Below are 9,193 nucleotides of genomic sequence, written 5' to 3' on the forward strand. Positions count from 1 at the left end.
TCTTCTTGCAGAGAGAGGATTCGCAGTAGGGTTAAAATCAACGAGGTAAAAACAATAACTGCAGATGCTTGCAAGGATGCCTGCTCTGGTCAGACCGTGTTTGGAATATTCTGAGCAGTTTTGTACCCTGTATCGAAGGAAGTCTGTGCTGGCATTGGAAGTTGTCCAGAGGATGTTTACAAGAAAACCACATTCACCTACTTCCCATATTAAACTCTGCTACTGTTCCCACGTTTCAGCAGCATTTTGAGGTTTAATGTGTCTATATGAGTATATATATTACCATAATGTGTTCACCAGAACTGCACACAGTGCACCAGCTGTATCCTCACCAAAGTCCTGGAAAGCTCCAACATGACCTCCTATAATCAGCACCATGATTGATATAACATGTGTCCCGAGTGCCTTTTGAACTAATCTGCTAAACTATCATGCCACTTTCAGGGATCTGTGGGCAAGCATCCCAAGATCCCACTGTTGCTCTGAGCTTCCTTGTGCCCTGCTTTTCATTCAATATTTCCTTGTCATGTTTAGTTAGCTTGACTTGGGTTTTTGAACCAAGTAACAGTTCAACTTTTAGGGTTTCTGGGGTAAATATACTGATATTTAGATCTTTTTCCAGGTTCTCAGAAATACTCCATTGAAAGTGCTCTGTGCACTATGAATTGATGTAGGGTTCACTCAGCCATTTTTAGGAGAGGAAATGTCATTATGAGACAGAGACATAGCCACAGCCTGAAGGGCACAGAAACAGACCAACACAGAGAAATACACTCAGACTGAGATATAGGAACATACTGACAACAGAAACACCCCCAAACACGCTTGCAATCCCCCCCACACATACACAAACTCACACAAATCCACACAAAAGCACACCCCGCCCACACGCAAACACACACACACACACAGGCAAACATACACACTGAAACTACCCCCTTCCATCCCACACTTGCATGCAAGCACACACACGCACACAGACAAACTGAGATATGGGTTCACACAGACACAGAAACACACCCACACACAGAAATACAATCAGACTGAGGCATAGGAATATACCATGAAACAGGAAGGCACTCAAACCCACACACATATGCACACAGACACGGACACACACAGACACACAAACACAAAAACTCTCTCACACACACACACACACACACACAGATATGGGAACACACTAACACAGAAACACACACGATCCCACAGACACACAGAGGAATACAGATATACTGCAGAATGCAAACACAGCAACACACAGACACATTAACGCAACCACACCTTCACACTCACACACAGAGAAACACAGTTATACTGAGATATAGGAACAGATGGGCACACAGACTGGGAACACACACACACACACACAAAAAGTCATCCTCTATTATAGGAACACATTTATTCACAGACACTGAATCACACCCAGATCCTCACTCACATATAAAACATATATACTAAGAAACATTACACACCTACCTGCAAGAACTCACAGAAGCATTCCTGTATGCACATACGAGCACACATACACAGCCACAGAACAATACACACTGTCAGATACAGATAGAGAGCAACACTTTTAAACAAACACAGAGACGCACCCATAAAGAGGCACAGAGTGATCCTGCCAGAGGCACAAAAAGATCTTGACATGCAAACCAAAAGCCAAACACAGTTTGAAAAATACATGCACCTACATAAACAGGTGGACAGCCAGGCAGAGACACACCCTGCATTCACGCAATAATGCACCTGCACTCAATGACAGGCACACATCGAGAAACTGAACCAGTATGACACGCTGACACACACAAGCAAAAACAGCATATACTGTGCACAGATAGAAATGCAACATAGACAATATGCAAAACATACATAATACACACAGCAACATAGCCAAAGACAAAAACTGAGGAACATGCACACAGTGACATTCCCACAAAGGCAATGAAACATACCCACACATAGACATACACACACACCCTCACACAATGGAAGAGAAATGCACAGGAACACACACATACATGCAGATGTAAACAATCAAAGTGCAGGAGATGGAGGGACAGTGCACTCACAGAACTGTAATGAGTATTGTGACAAGATATTGCTGGCGGGGTGCATTTGTGTTTTTGCAGAATTACATCCTGGGGTAAAATCAGAGAATGTAAGGATCAGGAATGGATTTGAACCAATGCACATGAACATATACAAGTATCTGACATAGTCGATGATAGCAAGATCTTTCAGCAAACACAGATACACACCCATAGAGAGGCACAGAGACATAGAGAGAGACAGAGGTAGACAGAGAGAGAGAGAAAGAGACAAAGGAAGAGGAGAGCAAGAGAAAGACAGACAGGAAAAGTGAATAAGAGAGGGACAGAGAGAGAGAGAAAGAGACAGTGAGGCACACAAAGAGACAAAAATTCAGAGATGGGGAGAGAGAGAGATACAGAGACAGAGAAAGGGAGGAAGGGAGGGACAGAGACGAAGATACACAGAAAGAGGGAGAGGAATAGAGAGAGGGCAACACCCTTGTGATGGGAGGAGCCAGGAGCTGGGCTCAAGAAACTCTCTCAAAAATAAAGAAAAGTGAATGGAATAATAACCAACTCAGATGAGGGGATCACCAGCACCAAGAGACTTTCTCTTGTTGGAATAAGGTGTTTATTGTGAGCTGACAGAGAGAGTCTGACAATTATCATGGTTCAGGAGGGACTGTTTCTGACCCTCCCCCTCCTCTGCTGCAGGGGAAATGCAGAGATCCCTCCTGCCGGTCTTTAACACTCATCCACAGGGCAGTCAGTGAAGACCCAATGTTCCAGCTGAACCCATCACTCACAGCCAGTCTGTCATTTTGAATCACTCCTGCAGCCACTTTTCATCCTGCCTGCCCCTGACAATCACCTCTTTCTCCCTTACCCGCTGTCCCTTTGTCACATCCTTCAGTATTGTTGAAGGTGGAGGTGTATAAATTCTTTTTCAGATGTTTGGTAGTGGGTATGTGAGTTGGTTGTGGATGGTCCTCAAGTGCACATGGAAATGTGGGTTTGATGTTACAGTTGGATGAGCTGAGGTCTTCTGGGCTGGCAGGAGGACCAGACTCGAAGGGCTGAATGGCCTCCTACCGCTTATTGTCTGTGTGTCCCCGTGTGTCTCAATCCGTCAGTCAATCAGGGATAGCAGTGTGTTCCTGAGCATGGTGAATGGTGACCCATCCTGTTCCCCCCTCCCCATCCACAGCTGGGTGTTATAGTCAGATCCATGTGATTGTGCTGATGGAATCCTGGCCGTACATATGCAATTCCTGCACTGGGAACACTGCGGCTGCTTTTGGAGCTCTCTCAGTTGTTTTGCTGAGTCATTAAGTGAAGAATTTACATGAGGAGTTGGTGCACAGCATTCTTCACCTTCGCTCTGAATTTTGACAGAGTTACTGCATAAAATACTGTGTTTGTGCTGCAGCTGAAATCTTTGAGCATTTCTCCGGCCCATGTAAATTGAGTTAGAGACCTGCTCCTCCAACGATCTACTCCTTTAATGCTAAAATACAGGATATTTGCACCGTGCATTATCCACAGAAGTATAAAGCTGATGGATATGGTGAAGAGGGAAATTACCGACTTTTTCCGATTCTCCATCTCTGCGTCTTTGTGACTCTCTCCTTTCCTCTGACCCCTCAGGCTCTTGCGGACTCGACTGCTCACTAAAATGTACCTGACCGTCAGAGAATTCATCAATAGGATTAACACAAATGGGATGAAAGGGGTTAAAATGATACCAAACCACTTAAACCCGAGCCACCTGGGATCAGTAAAATAACTTGACCTTATTTGGCAGAACCACCGAATATTGCCAATTATCCTCCTAGGTTCAAACCGAAAATAGAAAGGAATGTTTTTTGAACAGAGCAAAATGCCAGTTGTAGCCAGAGCCACAGCCAAGGTCTTCTCTGTTTAATATTTTCTCTTCACTTTCAGGCAGTAGATGGCCACAAAACGATCAAAGGAGAAAAGAACAGTGAACCAGACGGAACAGTCTGAAGCTGCACTAACCAAGACAAAAATAGCACTGCATGCAGGGGTTCGGCCCAGATAATTCCATTGGTAGTAAAGGTCTTTGAGTCGCCACAGCATGATGTGCATGATAATGAACAGTACATTGCCATAGCCAATAGGCAGCGCGTTGTGCAGTTAGAGAGGCCGCATTTTCCCTGTGAGAGAACCAAAATCATCAGGAAATTAACTGAAAGAGACAGGAGGTAAAATACAAATCAGAAATTACTGATCAAACATTCTCTGAATCTGCCCAGAGAGCAATTGAAGATCTTCATATTCACATTGGGCATGGAATTGACAGATGGCAAGGAGGTATACTTTTTAAAGTGGAAGGTTAGAAGTTTGGATTTGAGGAAAAGGCTTTCACCCAGAGTGTGGTGGGGGTTCTGCTAATTCAGTGCTTGGGACAGTAGTTGAGGCAGGAAACCTCACAACCTTTAAAAATTACTTGGGACGAGATTAGATTTTGTCTAGTCTTGATAGCACAAGCTTGATGGACTGACAGTCCTCTTCTGTACATTCAGGTTCCATGCTTCTACGAATTACTTCTGGGAGGTAGGTGGGGATGTGAAACATTTTCATGTGATAAATCAAAGGCTGGGGATACTGGAAATATGAAACAGAAACAGAAATAGCTGGTGAAATTCAACCGGTATAGAAGTATCTCTGGAAAGAGAAACAGAGTTAATGCAACCATTCTTCAACAGACCACCTTTGTATGAACACTTGTCAAGGAACTCAAAACATCAACTCGGTTTTCACCTTGCACATGGCCCTATCATTGAAAACAAAGGACAGGGATTGACTTCTAAAAGGGAATTGAGATTGAAAATGTTGATATTACTCTACAATGGAACATTTGTTTGACTGCTCTTAACATAATGGAAGTAGTTAGAGTCATAGAGATGGAGAGCACAGAAACAGACCCATTGATCCAACTCATCCAATTGACCAGATATTCTAACCTAATCTCTTCCCATTTGCTCCCATATCCCTCCAAACCTTTACTCTTCATTTATCCATCCAGATGCCTTTTAAATGTTGTAATTGTATGAGGCTCCATCATTTCCTCGGGCAGTTCATTCCATACATTCGCCATCCTTTGCGTGAATAAAGTATTACCTTAGGTCCTTTTTAAAACTTTCCCCCTTCACTGTAAGCTTATGCTTTCTATTGCTGGGCTCCTCCACCACCCAGGGCAAAAACTTTGTTTATTTATCCTGTCCGTGCCCCTCATGATTTTATAAACCTCCGTAATGTCACCTCCTCAGCCTCCAACCCTCCATTAAAAACAGACCCAGAGTCTGCAGTACCCACTTCTGCCTAAAAACAGACCCAGCCAATTTAGCCTCTCCCTATAGCTCAAACCCTCCAACCCTGGCAAGGTCCTTGTAAGTCTTTTCGGAACCCTTTCCAGCTGTCACTTTCCCTGTAAACATCTGCCCCCCCAATCAACTCTTGAAAGTTCTTGCTCATATTATCAAAATTGGACTTCATCCAATTTAGATCTTTAACATTTAGATCAGTCTCTACTTTTCCGTCACTATTTTAAACTAGTAGTATTCTCATCGCTGGCCCCCACCTCTACCTCAGTCACTTGTCCTGCATTATTTCCTAAGAGGAAGTCAAGTTTTGCACGTGCTATTGTAGGTGTATCCACATACTGAATCAGAATATTACCACATACACATTTAACAAATTCCTCTCCATCTAAACTATTCATAATGTGGTAGACCCCGTTTGTGCTTGGAAAGTTAAAATCCCCGACCATTACCACCCTATTAATCTTACAAATAACTGAGATCCCCTGACAAACTTGTTTCTCGATTTCCCACTGACTATTGAGAGGTCGAGAGTGCAATCCCAGTGAGGTAATCATCCCTTTCTTAATTCTCAGTTCCACCCAAATGACTTCCCTGGATCTAGTCCCAGGAATATCCTCCCTACGTTTTGCCATAAATTTTTCCCTGATCAAAAACGCAACCCCCCGCCCTTCTCTCATCCCCTTTCTTTCCTCCCAACAGCATTTCTATCCTGCAAGTTTAAGCTGCCATTCCTGTTTATCCCTGAGCCACATCTGTGAAATTGCCATGATACGCCAGTCCCATGTTGCTAACTATGCCCTCAGTTTATCTGCCTTCCCTGTTAGTCCTCTTATATAGGAATAAATGCAATTTAAATAGTCACTCTTGCCTCATTCTCTGCTTTGTTCCTAACTCTCCTGACTGTTTGACCTGCTGCTTTCTCTTTTGGATTCCAACGATCCACAAATGTGAACCATTCTGCCCTGCACCAGCTCCTAGACCATGCATTCATCTGCTCTATCTTCCTATTCCTATCCTGACTAACTCGGAGCTCCTGGAGTAATCCAGATATTACTATCCTCGAGAATCTCCTCTTACTTTTCTATCTAACTTCCTGCTTTCTCCCTTTAGAATCTCATTTGTTTCCCTTTCAATGTTGTTAGTTCAGATGTGTACTATGAATTCCTGCTGGTCCCACACCCCTTTGAGAATATTCTACTCTCTCTGAGATATCCTTGATCCTGTCACCATGGAGGCAACACCTCATTCTGATTCCTCGCTGTTGGCCGCAGACATACATGCCTGTGCCTTTGACGAGAAAGTCCTGTATCAGAACTGATCATTCGGAACCTGACATAACCTCAATGCATTCGAGCAATACTCGATACCAGAACCTTGGCTGATCCTGCTACGTTCCCCTGAGATTCCATTACCCCCTACATTTTCCAAACCAGCATATTTGTTTGAGACGGGAATAGCCACAAGAGACTCCTTCAGTATCAGCCTCTCCTACCTTTCTTGGAGGTAACCTAACCGTATCTGAGATTTTTCTCTCTTACTATAGCTGCTATCTGTCACACCCTCGAGCTCCTGTAAATCCCTCATTGCCTGTCACTGTTGCTCCAACCGATCCATGCGATGTGATAGGATTTGCAGCCAAACACACTTACTGCAAACATAATCATCAGTAACATGGAAGCTCTCACTAATCTCCCACATCCGACCGGAAGAGGACATCAGTCTAGTGAAGGCTATTTTTGCACATGAATTATCTACAGACACAGAAAATACCACTGTCTTACTGCTCTAAAAGACACAGCTCCAGGCTAATGTAGTGCCTACGTTTTATATTTTTACATTTTAATCAAGACACAGATCTCAATAAAACCTATAACCAAAAAGAACTAACTCTACTCACTCTTGTCGATTTACACAAAACATGTCAGCAAGGTTACATTTAAAAACCATGCACTTATCTGCTCTGTGCTGTGAACTCTCCCACACAGGTTCCTCCGGGGTCAGCTGTGATTTTTGCTGTTTGTTAATTTTTCTCAGGTGCACACCGATGCCCAGAAGTACATGAACTCAAACAGCAAAAGCAGTAGCTGTGCGGATTCATGGGTGTGTCCGACAGCAGTGTCAGTTTCTTTCTCTTCTCTCTGTCTCACTGACCATGTGCTCTCCAACATTCTCTCTTCCTCCTTTTTAAACTGTTGTTGCTTTGATCTTTCTTTTCCCCAAATTTCCAAAACAATGCAGTTTATAAAACAATGATTACTCTTCCAGGAATTAATGGAAATAATCTCTGATACCTAAAATACTGCAAAAACGGATCAGCTCTAACAACCACAATCTTTTCTTGTCTCCCAATTAGGATTATTGAGAATCGCTTGCGCACTATATTACAAAAGCATGAGTTGTTGCACTTGAGAAAATGTAATTATTTGATGGAGAATGTTAACAGAGCTGAGAGAGCTTTGTTTCCTCATGAAAGGTACAAGTCATGATCTAAGCCTTCTCTGTGAAGGAAAACTGATGAACGGTTAACTCACTGAATCCCACATAGTTTATTTTGGAAAATGAACAATTCCTTGCCATGTTTTAATTTTGCTTGTACATTCAGTCAACAAATAATGCAAAATGCAAGTAGGGCAATGTGACTTTTTTTTCTTGCATTCTCTGCATTCTCTGACTTAAATGATTCTAGAATGTGCTTGATAGTATTTTATGAATAAGCTACACACTGCAAAATAAAACAGGCAGTTCACTACTGCAATTACTGAATGTGACAGCTCCAATCTATTGTATAACAAAAGGTGATATGATAAAAATCAGGTCTGTCTGACTCTCTGTTGTGTTCTGATCATGTTGGGGCAATTAACATTTAAAGTGATAATCTGAATACTCAGCAGTTCGTAGTCAGTATAAATACTTGTTTTTTAAAATAAACACTATATTTTGTGAAGAGAATAGCTAAACAAGGCAAGCAATATTAACCTAATGAATTGATAAGTTCTTATGTTCTAAACTTAGTCAATATTATTCCTCCCCATGTAAATATTTTTATGCATTGTAAAACTCTGAAACTACAAACATATCTTCAGAGAACAACTGGAAGGTAGCCATAGCCCTCTGGAGTTTACTTTTAAAATCCACAGTGTTCCAGTGTTGGAAACAGACAACACAGAAACAGGCCATTCCGCCCACCAAGTGAATTCACATTAACGTTCCTCAGTATTCTACAAACCCAAAGAACCGCAGGAAGATTATGACACTGAACAAGGTCATTTATGTCAGCATCAACTGAATAAACTAGCTATCTGCTCTGAACCCATTTTCCAGCACCTGGTCCACAGAGTTGAAGGTTTCTCTACCTCAGGTGCAGATCCAAGTTCCTTTTAAATGAGTTGAGGGTTGCCACCTGAAGACACCCACCCAAACTGGGCAGTGAATTCCAGGCACACCATCACCTTCTGAATGAAAGGGTAGGCCTCATGTCCTCGATAATCCTTCCATCAGTTTTTCTCACTCTTTGTCTCCTGGTGAATGGTCCTGCATTTGGGGTGACAGGTTTCCATCTAAGTCCCTGATTATTTTTTACATCTCAATCACGTCAACTCTCATTCGCCTCTGTTCTAGGGAAACTTCCCTCAATGTTGCAGTAATTTCCATATACTAACTCCATTCGTGTAAATCTCTTCTATACTTTCCTCAGTGCAATTCTGTCTTCACGGTGAGGTGATGACCAGGACTGTACACAAAACCGCAACTGTGAGCCACACGGTGTCTCATGTCGTTCCAGCATTACAGGTCTGGCAGGGGATGAGGGAA

This window comes from Chiloscyllium plagiosum, unplaced genomic scaffold (genome assembly GCF_037043375.1).
Source record: "Chiloscyllium plagiosum isolate Xiang-an unplaced genomic scaffold, Cpla_swu_hap1 HiC_scaffold_40, whole genome shotgun sequence".
Classification (NCBI taxonomy): domain Eukaryota; kingdom Metazoa; phylum Chordata; class Chondrichthyes; order Orectolobiformes; family Hemiscylliidae; genus Chiloscyllium; species Chiloscyllium plagiosum.